Here is a 15,129-nt window from a genome sequence, read left to right on the forward strand (position 1 = left end):
AATTCATTTTTTCCTCAAAATTCTGAACACAATAACCCATAATGACAGTAATTTATTTGTATTTTTATAGATTTGCACAAAATAAGAACTAAAATATAACATCTACATAAGTATTCAGAGCCTTTCACTCAATACTTTGTTGAAGCACCTTTGGCAGCAATTACAGCCTCAAGTCTTTTTGAGTATGATGCTACAAGCTTGACACACCTATTTGTGTGCAGTTTCTCCCATTCTTCTTTGCAGGACCTCTCAAGCTCCGTCAGGTTGGATGAGGAGCGTCAGTGCTCAGCCATTTTCAGATCTCTCCAGAGATGTTCAATTGGGTTCAAGTCTGGCCTCTGGCTGGGCCACTCAAGGACATTCAGAGTTGTCCTGAAGCCACTCCTTTGACATCTTGGCTGTGTGCTTAGGGTTGTTGTCCTGTTGGAAGATAAATCTTTGCCCCAGTCTAAGGTCTAGAGTGCTCTGGAGCAGGTTTTCTTCAAGGACGAAACATTGTACATTGTGCACTGTCCATTGCAGCATGTACAGTGTACAATGTGTGCATCTTTCCCTCGACCCTGACTAGTCTCCTAGTTCCTCCTGCTGAAAATCATCCCCACAGCATGATGCTGCCACCACCATGCTTCACTGTAGGGATGGTGTTGGCCAGGTGATGAGCCGTGGTTTTCTCCAGACATGACGGTTGACATTCAGGCCAAAGAGTTCAATCTTTGTTTAATCAGACCAGAGAGACTGAGAGTCCTTCAGGTGCCTTTTGGTAAACTCCAGACGGGCTGTCATGTGCCTTCTACTGAGGAGTGGCTTCTGTCTGGCCACTCTACCACACAGGCCTGATTGGTGGAGTGCTGCAGAGATGGTTGTCCTTCTGGAAGGTTCTCCTCTCTTCACAGAGCATCGCTGGAGCTCTGTCAGAGTCACCATTGGGTTCTTGGTCACCTCCCTGAGTAAGGCCCTTCTCCCATGAAGGCTCAGTTTGGCTGGGCGGCCAACTCTAGGAAAGAGTCCTGGAAGTTCCAAACTTTTTTCATTTACAGAAGATGGAGGCCACTGTGCTCATTGGGACCTTCAATGCTGCAGACATATTTCTGTACCCTCCCCCCCGATCTGTGCCTCGATACAATCCTGTCTCATAGGTCTACAGACTTCATGGTTTGGTTTGTGCTCTGACATGCACTGTCAACTATGGGACCTTATATAGACTGGTGTGTGCCTTTCCAAATCATGTCCAATCAACTGAATTTACCACAGGTGGACTCCAATCAAGTTGTGTAAACAGAATGCACCTGAGCTCAATTTTGAGTGTCATGGCAAAGGCTGTGAATACTTATGTAAGTGTAATATATTTTTAAATAGATTTGCGAAGCTTTTATTTTTTAAATTAATGTTATATTTTGTGTAGAATTTCCTGAGTGTAGAATTTTGAAGACAAAAATGCAGTTAATACATTTTGAAATACGGCAGTAACATAACAACATGTAGAAAAAGTGAAGAAGATTACTTTCCGGATGCTCTGTATTTTATGATTTTGTCAAATGAGTTTTCTAGGTCACCATTCTACTTTTTTAAATTATGTGTCACATTTACATGCAGGCCATTTTAATAATATCAACCACAGTTCCAATGATATATTGTACATTTGAAGCCATTACATTTGAATTAATCATGTAAATGATATTATAAAACTAGACCCTTGAGATGAGTCTCATCTTCGAAACAATATCAGACGTGAAGCCTCAGACCTGACCTCTGACCTTGACCCCTAACCCCTAACAGACCTTTTCCACTGGGTCCCTGAGACAGTTGTACTTTTCACAAAAGGGTCGGTACAGGCCGTAGGATGGGGATGAAGGGGTTTTTCACAGTTCCTCTGACATCAAGCCCTGACCTTAAAACACCCTGCTGTCTGGACTGGATCTGCTCTTACCCGCAGGTTGGTAACGACCCTAGCTTGAGCCATACCAACATTAGCCACAAGCTAACATCTAGATTTACACACAGCACAGCTATATTAACTTAACCACAACATCTGATAAATGGTAGAAACATAAACAATAGAGAGGGAATGAAAGTCAAAGATAGAGAGAGTAAAAGGAGGGAGGGAGACAGAGGGAGTAGAGAGAGGGAGACAGATAGTATCAATAGAGAGAAAAAGAGGGAATGAGAACACCCTAGAATGGAGTGAGCCAGCATTCTAATAAAACCTCAAAATGGCCGCCAGCACGAGTGTGCAGCTCTGCTGTTTCCTGTTTGACCTGTATCAGCCAGGACCAACTATGAACGCACCATCTGTCAATACCCTCTTCTGCCTCAGCACAGCCCAGGTCCAAGCCCAGTCTAGCCCAACCCGGCCCAGCCCAGCCCAACCCGGCCCAGCCCAGCCCAGCCCAGCCCAACCCAGCCCAGCCCAGCCCAGCCCAGCCCAGCCCAACCCGGCCCAGCCCGGCCCAGCCCAGCCCAGCCCAGCCCAACCCAGCCCAGCCCAGCCCAGTCTTGCCCAGCCTAGACCAACCCAGCCCAGCTTAGTCCAGTCCAGCATAGCCTATCCTAGCCAGATAGGCCTCAAAAGTAATACATAAAAGAACTACCATTTGAGTGTTTCAAATGCTTTCTCACCCCTCCCCTCAGTATCTTGTTGTCCTATTCATCTCTATGGTTTGTCTTTATTGTCTGTTGCCAACTGCCTAGTTTGTCCTACTGTTGCACCTATGTTGCCTGCTTTGTTTTCTCACCGGCCTGTATCCTTCGTTCATACCTGCCAGTGTCAGTCTATGTCTTGATTGTGGTTGTTGTTTGGTGTAAATAATCTCTTGCTTTGTGCTTTTTGTTAACCTGCTTGTTTTTGGTTGTTTCTTTGTCTGTACGGCTGTGGTTGTGTGCCATTGTGCTTTTTAACCAGATTTTTCTTCCATAGCCCCCTTCCCCTCTCCCTCAAAAAGCTTTTACTTTTTGCCAGGCCATCACTGGAAATAATATTTAGTTTTTAGTGATTCTGCCTGGTTAAATAAAAGTTAAATAACATTTCACGTTACCAGATACAGGTCTCAGTGTCCCTTTTGTTTCCTTAATGAAGAAAGGTTACATATTTTGACAGCATAGTTGAGATATCATGTTTGAGATGTCATATAATTATTGCTGTTGTTAAAACGTTTGCTGTCATCTCTAATGTTGTTTGTTTGTCAGTTCAGATTAGAGTAACTAATGTTGCACCAGAAAATCACTCTCCTCTCTCCTGTTCTCCTCTCCTCTCTTCCTCAAGGAGTTATACTGTAGGTCACAGGACACATTTTCACTTAAGTTAAATAATTCAAAATATAACCATATGGGTTACAAATGTACAAAACACTATTGCAGCTAATTGGTTTAAGCTGGGGTTTATTTAAATCAGTTTGTTTCAATCAGTGAATCAGATTTTTGTTGCATTTGAGCATTTGTCTTAGCTAGACTTCGGCACCACCAGCAGACTGGGAGGAGGGGGAGCTGGTGGAGAAGAGTAGCCCAGATGAGCTGCTCTCTCCTGGGGACTGTTTTAGCTTTAATACACCCTTGCCCCCTTTTAGATCACCATGACTGGTGCCTCCAGAATCCAAAGCACGAGTCGCACTAACTTTCCATTACAGCCCCTTTCATCTTACGACACTAATGTTTTTTTTTCTGTACACATAACCTTCTGACTTCATACAACATTCTGACTACACACAACATTCGGACTGGCTGAAACAGCAGCATGATACAATACTAGCACACACAAGCAACCAGACACACAAGCAGACAGACACACAGACCACAAGAGCTCTCACACAGTGACACGGGCAACACACACACTCCAACACACACACACTCCAACACACACACACTCCAACACACACACACTCCAACACACAAATCACATGCAGCACACACCCCAGAGCCGTATGCCCCCGCCCCTCCCCCTCTGGTTGACGAGACCCAGCCCAGCCGGAGTGCTGACGTCAGACTCCGGCCCATGAAACCCCAGCCCTCTGAAACGGGGCTGCGTACATCTTCACAGCTCTGCTACTGGTCCCCCACCCTCCCTCCCCTGCTCTGTCACACGGGCAGGAACGCCAGCTATTCACACACACACGTGCGTGTGGGTCAAGTACATATTTGCATGCTGCAGCAATGTAGATCATCCGGGGTGTGACGTCAATGAAAGTGATCATCATCATGCTCTACTTTGTTAAATGTGTGTGAGCGAGTGTTTGATGTAGGAAGACCAGCTGTAAATATGGTTTTCATTTAAAAAAAAATTGTGTGCATTTTTTATTCACGTCACATATTAAACTGTATCAAAATACATTCATTCTGTGACAACTAGCTTGTCTAAAGTTAAAGAAAGAAGAAATAATTACAACCATATCGACATAAGAGAAAACAGAGAGAGTGAGGAGGAAAGAGACCAGATGAAAAGAGAGGAAGAAGGAGAGGAGAATAGAGACCCACAGAGAGGGCTAGGGAGAGGAGGAGGGAGTGGGAGGGGGGAGAGAGGGGGATAGAGTGGGAGGGGGGAGAGAGGGGGATAGAGTGTGAGGGGGGAGAGAGGGGGATAGAGTGGGAGGGGGGAGAGGGAGAGGGAGGGGAAGACTGAACATGGGCTGCAGGAGGACCATGAATCAAAACACACAAACGTTTAGAAACGTGTGAGGAGAAAGGAGGGGAGAGGAAAGGAGAGGAAGAGAGAGGAGGAGTGGAGGAAGAGAGGAGGAGCGGAGAGGAAGGGAGAGGAGAGGAAGAGAGAGGAGGAGTGGATGGGGGAGAGGAGGAGAGAGGAGCGGAGAGGAAGGGAGAGTAGAGGAGAGGAAGGGGAAGAGAGAGGAGGGGAGAGGAGAAGAGAGGAGAGGAAGAGAGAGGAGGAGGAGCTGGAGTGGGGGGAGAGAAGGGGAGAGGAGGAGAGAGGAAGGGGGAGAAGGGAAGAGGAGGGGAGGAAAGAAGAGAGGAGAGGAAGAGAGAGGAGGCGAGGAGGGAGGAGAGGAGGAGAGAGGGGGGGCGGAAGAGAGGAAAAGAGAGAAAGGGAGGAGGGGAGAGAAGGGGAGAGGAAGAGAGAGGAGGGGACAGGAGGGGAGAGAAGGGGAAAGAAGGGGAGAGAAGGGGAGAGGATGGGAGAGGATGGGAGAGGAAGGGAGAGGAAGAGAGAGGAGAAGAGAGGAGAGAAAGAGAGAGGAGAAGAGGGGGAGAGGAGGAGAGAGGAGGGGAGAGAAGAGAGGAGAGGAAGAGAGAGGAGGCAAGGAGGGAGGAGAGGAGGAGAGAGGGGGGGCGGAAGAGAAAAGAGAGAAAGGTAGGAGGGAGGACGAGGGGAGAGAAGGGGAGAGGAAGAGAGAGAGAAGTAGAGAGGAGGGGAGAGAAGGGGAGAGAAGGGTAGAGGAGATGAGAGGAGGGAGAGAAGGGGAGAGGATGGGAGAGGAAGGAAGAGGAAGGGAGAGGAAGAGAGAGGAGAAGAGAGGAGAGGAAGAGAGAGGAAGAGAAGAGGGGGAGAGGAGGAAAGAGGAGGGAAGAGAGGAGAGGAAGAGAGAGGAAGAGAGAAGGGGGGAGGAGGGGAGAGAAGGGGAGAGGAAGGGAGAGGAAGAGAGAGGAGGAGAGGCAGCTAAAGAAATTCAACCTGCCAAAGACAATGATGGTGCACTTCTACACAGCCATCATTGAGTCCATCCTCACTTCTTCTATCACCATCTGGTACGCTGCTGCCACTGCCAAGGACAAGAGCAGACTGCAGCGTATCATCCGCACTGCTGAGAAGGTGATCGGCTGCAATCTGCCTTCCCTCGAGGATCTGCACACCTCAAGGTCCCTGAGGCGAGCGAGGAAGATTGTGGCCGACCCCTCCCATCCTGGACACTCCCTGTTTCAGCTACTCCCCTCCGGCAGAAGGCTGCGGTCCATCAAGTCCAAAACCTCACGCCACAAGAAGAGTTTCTTCCCATCCGCTGTTGGCCACTTTAACAAGGCCAAGGACTCTCACTGACTTTAAACCACACGCTGCACAATGACACCCTGCACGTTGCAATTTGCACTATTGTATTGTTCTCTTGCACTATCTGTTTTTTTAGGTTAGTTTGTAAATTATGACTACTTATATTTTATATTTTATTTTATTCCCCTTAGTATTAGCTACACCCCCCTTAGTATTAGCTAGACTTTGCTCTTTTTGTATAGTTAGTCCACATATTTAAGTTTCAATATTCCTATATGTTTAATGTATGCAACTCCCTGCCAAAGTAAATTCCTTGTTTGTGCGAACATTCATGGCAAATAAAATCCCTTCTGATTCTGATTCTGAGAGGGGAGAGCAGAAGAGAGGAGAGGAAGGGGGAGAGGAGGAGAGAGGAGGGGAGAGGAGGGGAGAGAAAGGGAGAGGAAGAGAGAGGAGTGAGGAAGGGGGAGGAAGGGAAAGGAGAAAAGATTAGGGAAGAGGAGGGAGTCAACGGAGAAAACAAAGGGAAGAGGTCTGAATGTACAGCAGCCTGTGAGGGGAGGACTGGAGAGAGGCAGGGAGGAGAAAAAGAGAGTGCGGGGGGGGCAAGGAAAGAGACTGAACATGGAGGTCAGGTCAGAGGACCCGACTAGAGAGCTGGACTGTTTAGTCATCCACCTTAGCCCAACTCCAAAACACTCTAGAGAGAAGATAATCATTACAAAAGATAGAGAAACACTGTATCATGACACACATCTGCAGGGCCCTTCCGTGTAGTTTGGAACTGCACCACCAGGTGGGGCTGCTGTAAAGGACAAGTGTAATTATGTTGCCCACACATGACCAATGACAGGCCACGAGTATACTGTCAGGGAATGGGGGATGTCTCTGTGTCTCTAAGCCAACATAAGCACGTTCACTCTCCCTCATACTCTCTCTTTATCTCACTCTCTTTCTCTTTCTCACACATACACACACACACATTTTGCGCATGGAGCAGGTCAACTACAGCAGAAGACATACAGTACCAGCAGCTTGTAAACTAGGATATGAACCTGGAGCAGCTAGTAACCTAGGAGATGAACCAGAAGCATCTAGTAACCCAGGAGATGTGACAGGAGCAGCTTATCAGATAGGTTAAATGGTGCATTCAAACGTTCATCTCCCAAACATGGATAAACATCAACAGCAGTAAATGTAGAGGAGGAGGAGAGAAAACTTCTGCACTGACAGAGAGACAAACAGAGAGAGACTGGCAGGCTTGTAGACAGACAGACAAACAGACAGACAGACTTGCTAACAGACAGGAGCAGGGTGGGAGGGAAACCTGTCTCTACTACTGATTGCGTGGCATGGGGGGTGTGCAGGCGTCCGACCAAGACGTTATCTTCATATTAGTATGCATACTCGCATGCTACCACCTCCATATTACTAATCCAGATATGAGTGGAGCCAGTCAGTCAGTCAGTCTCAGTCAGTCAGTCAGTCAGTCAGTCAGTCTCAGTCAGTCAGTCAGTCAGTCTCAGTCAGTCAGTCAGTCAGTCAATCAGTCAGTCTCAGTTAGTCAGTCAGTCAGTCTCAGTCAGTCAGTGAGTCAGTCAGTCTCAGTCAGTCAGTCAGTCAGTCAGTCAGTCTCAGTCAGTCAGTCAGTCAGTCTAAGTCAGTCAGTCAGTCAGTCAGTCAGTCAATCAGTCAGTCTCAGTTAGTCAGTCAGTCAGTCTCAGTCAGTCAGTGAGTCAGTCAGTCTCAGTCAGTCAGTCAGTCTGAGTCAGTCAGTCAGTCAGTCAGTGAGTCAGTCAGTTTCAAGTTCAAGGAAGGAGCCAGATGGCTGAGCAGTTAGTGACTCGGGCTATTAATAAGAAGGTTGCCGGTTCGACTCCCGGCAGTTCCCCGCAATGACGCTGTGTCCTTGGGCAAGGCACTTCACCCTACTTGCCTCGGGGGAAATGTACTTACTGTAAGTCGCTCTGGATAGGAGCGTTTGCTAAATGTAACTTCTAGCTCAAGTTTTTTATTATCAGATGCACAGAACAACACAGGGTCAGATTAGGCACTGAAAGTCTTTGGACAAGACAACGCAAAGCAACCTGGCATAACATGACATATAAGTACTCAGACCATAGGTTACACCTATGACAAGCTTATATATAATATAATAAACCCCCTAAATACACAAAATAATAAACAATACAGTATACTAAACCTATAATACACATAATATCCAATACTGACCTTATAATTTATATTAACCAAGAAACAAGTAGGGTACAATTAGTGCAATATTGCTGAAAGTGCAACCAGTAGCTGAAGTGACAGTGTGTAAAGTGACTACTGTGAGTGTCGACAGTGTATCAATGTCCATATCAATGTTCATTCAGAAGCCTGATGGCCCTTCGAAAGAAACTGTAGTCCAGTCTGCGTGTGCAAGACAGAATGCTTTGGTATTGCCTGCCAGTAGGCAACGGGGTAAAAAGACTGAAGGATGGGTGGTAACAGTCTCTTAGAATCCGGCCAGATTTCCTGAGTTTGTCTGTCTTTCAGTCAGTTAGTATGCTAGTTGTGCCCTTCAATGGAAGCCAGAGAACTGTGTAATCCAGGGGCAGTCTGGATGATGTGACATGTCGGATTAGGAATGTGTGTTCATGACCACATGTGTGTTGGGAGCAGCTATGATTGGTGAATTTCTGTGGATTATTATAGGGCCTTGTGTTTGAGATGCAGGGATGGACTGTAGGGCTGGACAGTAGGGAAAAGAGGAGAGGTGGAGGAGAGGTGGAGGGGAGGGTAGGGGAGGAGAGGAGAGTGGAAAGGAGGGGAGGGGAGGGGAGGGGAGGAGAGGAGAGTGGAAAGGAGGGGAGGGGAGGAGGGGAGGAGGAGAGTAGAGTAGAGGAGGTGAGAGAGGAAAGGAAAGGAAAGGAAAGGAGGAGAGGAGAGGAAAGGAAAGGAAAAGATGAGAGTGGAGAGGAGAGAAGGGGAGAGAGGAGAGGAGGGCCCAGATGTCACGCTCAGCGAGGGAGTGGAGGATGTTCCTGTCTCTTCTTCCTGCTCGCCAAGGAAACCTCCGGTCTGGGCCCCGACCCAAGACACTGCAGCCTGTCTGGATCCTGGCCCAGCAGCCACGCCACCTCAGGCCCGGGGCCATGCTCTCTGTCCCAACACCAACACAGCTCCACAGAGTTCTCGATGCTACTTCATGAAGCATAGCGTTTTCAGATTACAACAAGTGAGATTAGGACGTTGCAGAGCAGGCTATGCTAAAACTGTATGCGGTAGGATTGACAGCGTTCATGCTGAGTGGATTAAACGAGCTGTCTAGAGAGCCTGGTCACTAAGCAGCTGCTCTCCTCTGAGCTACACTGTTTCAACCAATACAAAAACGACACTATCTTCTTCTATGGTAGGCCTACTGTTCGTAACACTTCCTCTAACAGACTGATTTAGCCAATTCTGGTGTAAATCACACTCCAGACATACACGACAGGAGTATTGTATCGTTGTCCAACCTAATGCATAGTATGTATTTATATAAACTGCATATTTTAAATAATTCAGACATAACTTTCATCACCATTGAACCAGAAGCTTCCACGTACAACACGCACCCTATAGACGTCGAATAACGTACCTGTGTCACTGCTTCCTGTATGCTGGAAGTCTTCAACACGTGCAAGGGCCCCAGGACTTTTCCGTTTCTTCGACATTTGGCGCTCTTTGTTTAGCAATGACGCCCGGGTCCTTCGGTCTAGCGCAAGCGAGAGGAGGTGTGTAACAAGATGCTAGCAGCAAATCACAGTTGGGTTCGTGTACCAGTCAGAGGTTGAAGAGAGCAGAGGTCCTGATAAATGTCAGTATTGTTCATCCATACCTCTTCTCTTCTTCTCTGTTCTCTCTTTTCTCCCACCTAGACCAGTGTGTTTCCGACCAGTTCAGACTGAGGAAGTTGGCAGGTGCGCAAATGCCCGGTCACCGCAGACGATACGGATTGAGGTACTGTCGGTGACAACAGCGGTAATATAAATGTGCGTCTTCGGGGAGGCGATAGGCTTATCTTTTTTCTCTGACAAACGAGAAATGTTGCCGCTGAGGTGATTTGTTGATCACGTGTGTCCCGGCGTATTCTGTCCCGTGCTGGGTGGGAAATTACGCACGAGAAGTAATTTGCGCCCTTTCATGACTCCGAGACAGACTAGCGGCTCAAAGACGCACTTTATTGTTAAAATGGTTTTCATTTCCTTAAAATCAGTCACCTGGATGTTTCTCGTTTCATGCGTGAATTTCTGGCGCGCTAAAATGACACGTGCAAAAGCCAGGGACCTGTGGAGAGCACAGGCCTGCAGGCTCACAGGTGTGATGTTAGTCTACATGACGTACTCTCCCCTTCCCGCTCTCATCTACTAACAACTGACTCTAGCGGAGGTAAGGCAGCAGTCCATCTAACTTGACTGACCGGAAACCCTATGGTGTCCATTTGGCACCCATGCGCATTATGGTTGTTGTGGCACGGCCAGGGAGCCATGGGTGACAGATGACAACAACATCTGGCGCACGCCTCTTCAGACTTCTTCCATCCGTGCCGGTCCGCCACACAGCACCGGGAACCCCGCTGGGAAAAGAGAAAACAGCTTTGCTCTTTTCCTCTTTTTGGTAAAACGCGCAGTCAGTCCGTAGACCTGTGTAGAACACTCCACTTGTCTTCTGAGCTCCTTTTGTAAAACTTCTTAATCCTGTTGCTAAGGAAACATAACTCGACCAAACGGGCATGGTTTAGCGCCTGTCTTTAGCGACCAGGTTTTAGGCAGCGACACAGTGTCTTTATCTTCTCCGCCTATGCAGGCAGATGTCCGTCGTACTAAAAGGTACTTAACACAGCAACTTGAGGTTTGAGACAGTAAGTAAGTGGTAGGCTTCGCGAGACGCTCCGGGGGTGGCTCCCTTGTTCGGGCAATGACGTCAGTGGCTTTTTATTTAACTGTTTTTTTCCTTGGTCTTTCTCTTCCCGTAAACTAACTGTGTCAAGGCGACATTTTTAGATGAACTCCATGCAATAACCACCAAACCCATCATGATACCTACGCTAAACACCAAGACCTTTACACACTGCTCACATAGTCCGGCTATGAATCGACCCTTTCAACCGACTGTTTAGGTACTTTACCGAAACATAAATATCTTCATATTTAAGCAAACAAAGAACCATGAACAAAAGATAATCATAACCTGCTTCATCGCACTCTTCTGCTTTTAATCCCGTTCATGTGTACGGCTACTGGTTTCTCTGGAGACATGCTCGAGTCTAGCCACCTGTTGAGCTTTTAGTCATCTAGACACACACACGCCTACACGCACACACTTTTCTTTTTCCCTCAGTCTCTCCCTTTTCTCTCTCTCTCTCTCTCTCTCTCTCTCTCTCTCTCTCCCTCTCCCTCTCCCTCTCCCGCTCTCTCTCTCTCTCTCTCTCTCTCTCTCTCTCTCTTTATCTCTCTATTTCTCTTACCAACAACCCATAATTGTTTCATGCCGCTAATTGATTATGTTTAGTTTAGTGTGCTGCTTGGATGGTTGTAATCTACTTTTAAATTGAGGGTGTAGATATAAATGCCATATTTCATTAGTCTGTCTTTTAGCACGGACAACTGAATGTGTATTTCCAAGCTTTCTCACGTCTTCAATCGATTTTATGTGGTTTCATGGGAGTCTCTTTTGAATTTTTCGAAGTGGCATACAGTTGCGTTTATGCCAGTGACGCTCGTCCGTCGTATTTCTGAGGGCAAACACGCTCGGTGCTCCGCGGCCCTCCCCCTTCTCCCTCTCCCCACTTCTCATTCACTGCAGTACTGACGTCAGAGCTGCTTGCGTCAATGCCGGGCTCTAACAGAGAGAACTGTTTTTCAATAGGATCCAAATGGGATTATTAGGCTTGGAGAGAGAGAAAACTGCATTCGGGGCTTTTTAGGTTTAAAATAAAAAAGGTCATATCATCGATGCTTGCTTTATGCTTTAGTTTTCAGATTTTAAAAAGGCTTGGGCCTCAATACACCTAGCCTAAGAGGCATTTTTGGGACCCTGACTAGTTTCTTTGTCTATGCTTGTCTGCCTGATATTAAAAAGCAGTTTAAATGCCATGCAGGGTTGCTTGAGTAGGAGTATGAATGGTCTCATGATCAGAAAGGACCAGATATGGTCTTCAACACCTTCCTGACGACTCTACCTGTAATCACAACCCACGTTCACCCCTTCTCCTTCTCATCACCCTATCTCCCCCCCCCCCTCTTGTGATGCGAGAGATGCAGCCCGTCATACAACCATGCATCAGCGTCATCACCAGCGTCATCACCAGCGTCATCACCCTCACCCTCAGCTGCGTGAAGAGCAGTCCTCGTCACTCCTTCCAGCATGTCAATAGAGATGTGGACTCACATGCGGTTGGCTGGCTGAGATAATGACTCGCCTGTGATTGGCTGGCTAGAAGAGCTGAAAGATGGCAAGCTCTATTTGAGGGGGTAGACAGACAGACAGACAGACAGACAGACTGGCAGGCAACCGGGCATGCGGGCAGGCAGGCAGGCAGGCAGGCACAGACGACAGACAGAGAGGCAGACAGGCACAGACAGGCAGACAGACAGACAGACAGACAGACAGACAGACAGACAGACAGACTGGCAGGCAGCCGGGCATGCGGTCAGGCAGGCAGGCAGGCACAGACGACAGACAGAGAGGCAGACAGGCACAGACAGGCAGACAGACAGACAGACAGACTGGCAGGCAGCCGGGCAGGCAAGCAGGCATGTCAGAATGACAGCCAGGTACACTAACAGAGACAGTGTGACATGAATGTCTGAATAACTGTGTTTGTGCATGGATGTAATACATAGTTTAGTGCTGCCCTCTGCAGGGGGTATGTTGTCACTACACGGTGCCAACATCTAAATGTAAAAAATATTTCGTTCAGGTATGATTTTTTTTTGGTGTATATGTCCAGTAAAAATACAAACTTTGAATTGGTTCACAGGTGTGTGTGTAGCATTGTGTGGTACAGTCTTAATCCACACATACTGTATATTGTAAATACACATACGTACTTGTGGTGCAGAGATTTTTTTATTTTTTTTTATCTAGATGAATCTCACTGTAATCTTTGCATTAATCTAGATTAATGTAGATTAAAATGGCTCATTTGAAGTCCGCCAAAGACATTCAGAATATGTGTGCCAACCAAATAATGACTAAAAGTAAGTCTTTGAGAACGGGTTTCTAAAGCCAGGTGGCGCATTAGACCAGGGGCTCATCTCCTGTTTCCAAAATGCATCACAAACTGCTTGAGAAAGCTGTTCTACTATGATACTTGGTGATTAATAAATTATGTTCAATAAGATGTAGCCTACTTGTGTTTATTAACTGTTTATTAGATTAGTTAGCTTGGCTGATAGAGCTGTGCTGACGGGCTTGCCTCGGTTGCACTCAAACATCGTACTTTGAGGCCGACTCTTCCCCTGCGCTACATCAGTGCTTGGCCCGGCATCTTCCGCATTAGCTAAGGGATGCTTTGTGTTTAGGTGGTATTTGAGACTGGAAAAACTCCTACAGTAAACTAATTCCGCATAGCACAAGGTGCAAACAACCTTAGTCTTGTCGAAGTTTCCATTGGGAAGCTTCTCAAAAATCAATTTTCCCTGAAGCAAACCGGGCGGCTTCCAGTGGCGGATCTAAGGGGTGGCAAGGGGTGGCACCTGCCACCCCAATAAAAAATAGTGCCGCCCCAATTTTTTTATATTGACCTTCCGAGCAGTGAACGTGACTACATCAAGTCTCTCCTGCAGCTTTACACCCTCACCCGCCACCTACGGTCTTCTTCAGACAACCGCCTGGTGGTCCCACCACTCAAGACAGCACGGTCCCAACACAAGCTCTTCTCCTGCCCGGCCCCCCAATGGTGGAACCAGCTCCCCACCACCATTAGGGACACTGACTGTCTCCCCACCTTCAAGAAAAGGCTCAAGACGCACTTGTTCCGGGAGTACAACAGCACTTAGGAATGCTTGGCTGGACCTGATGTTAGTTTCCTCCAGGATCACAATGACTCTTATTGAGAGACTGGTTGCTCTTGTAGGTTAGTTTTAACGAAATTAACTCTTGAACTCTTGTACTCGCTGTGAAATATTTTACTGTTGATTGTTCTTCTACAAGTACAGTCTTGCACTTTTTGGGGTTCATGTTGTTTTAAATTTGTAACTTTAGTTTTCACAATGTATGCTTCATGTTTTGGCTGCTTGCAATGTTTGGGACTACCTCGTTGTTATGATCAGTGACCTATGCTCTTTTGTAAAGCTCTCTCTTGGAAGTCACTAAATGCATAAATGTAAATGTAATGTAAATGTAGCAGACACTTTTATCCAAAGCGACTTCCAAAAGAGAGCTTTACAAAAGTGCTTAGGTCTCTGATCATAACAACGAGATAGCCCCAAACATTGCAGGTAGCCAAAACATGAAGCATACATTGTGAAAAAAACAGTCGCAAAAGGAAGAACCATAAGAGCATGTAGTGAAACAAGTTACAATTAAACAACATGAACCTCAATCTTCCCATGGAAAAATATTATTTGTACATTACAGAACATTTCAATAAATAATATTTATGTTTAATTTAAACTACAATGTTCTAGCCTAATCATTTACCATAGGGAGTACTGTACCCCCCTACTTTGGGTTGGATTCGCCTCCAGGAGGCCACCAAACAACTTCCTTCTGCCACCCCAATGCCACCCCGAATGAAAATCTCTAGATCCGCCCCTGGCGGCTTCATCCATGTTAGCACGTCACGTTTGATGTGCTAATCTCATACACAAGGCATACACACAGGTTTGAAGACTCGTTCTCGCCCCCTACAGTGCAATTCGGCAAGGTATACATCTGCGCTAAAATGTCAAGGTGAAAGTCTTCATAGCTGCGTAGTATAGACCCAGCTCCAACCCAACTTAGAATAGATTAACGGCGATATTTTTTTTTCGCGCGATAACAGTACCACGTTTACGCAGCACGTTAATGCAGATAACTGCCCGCCACTAATACATACACATACACAAACTGTGTGCGTGTTCTTCCAGATAGGTAATTCTCCAGACACAATTCTACTGTAATTTAATCATTTTTCATGCACAATTGTCATACAAAAACACAATATACCTTATGTACATGGAGAAGAT

At 46.7% G+C, this 15,129-nt stretch overlaps 1 pseudogene; it reads right to left on the reverse strand.

Moving 5' to 3' along the window:
- Positions 1-572: 572 nt before the first annotated feature.
- LOC146267731 (uncharacterized) lies at positions 573-9,630 on the reverse strand (annotated as a pseudogene).
- Between the last annotated feature and the right edge of the window lie 5,499 nt (positions 9,631-15,129).

Source organism: Hypomesus nipponensis, chromosome 11 (genome assembly GCF_054491055.1).
Source record: "Hypomesus nipponensis isolate SF chromosome 11, ASM5449105v1, whole genome shotgun sequence".
In the NCBI taxonomy this organism is placed as follows: Eukaryota; Metazoa; Chordata; class Actinopteri; order Osmeriformes; family Osmeridae; genus Hypomesus; species Hypomesus nipponensis.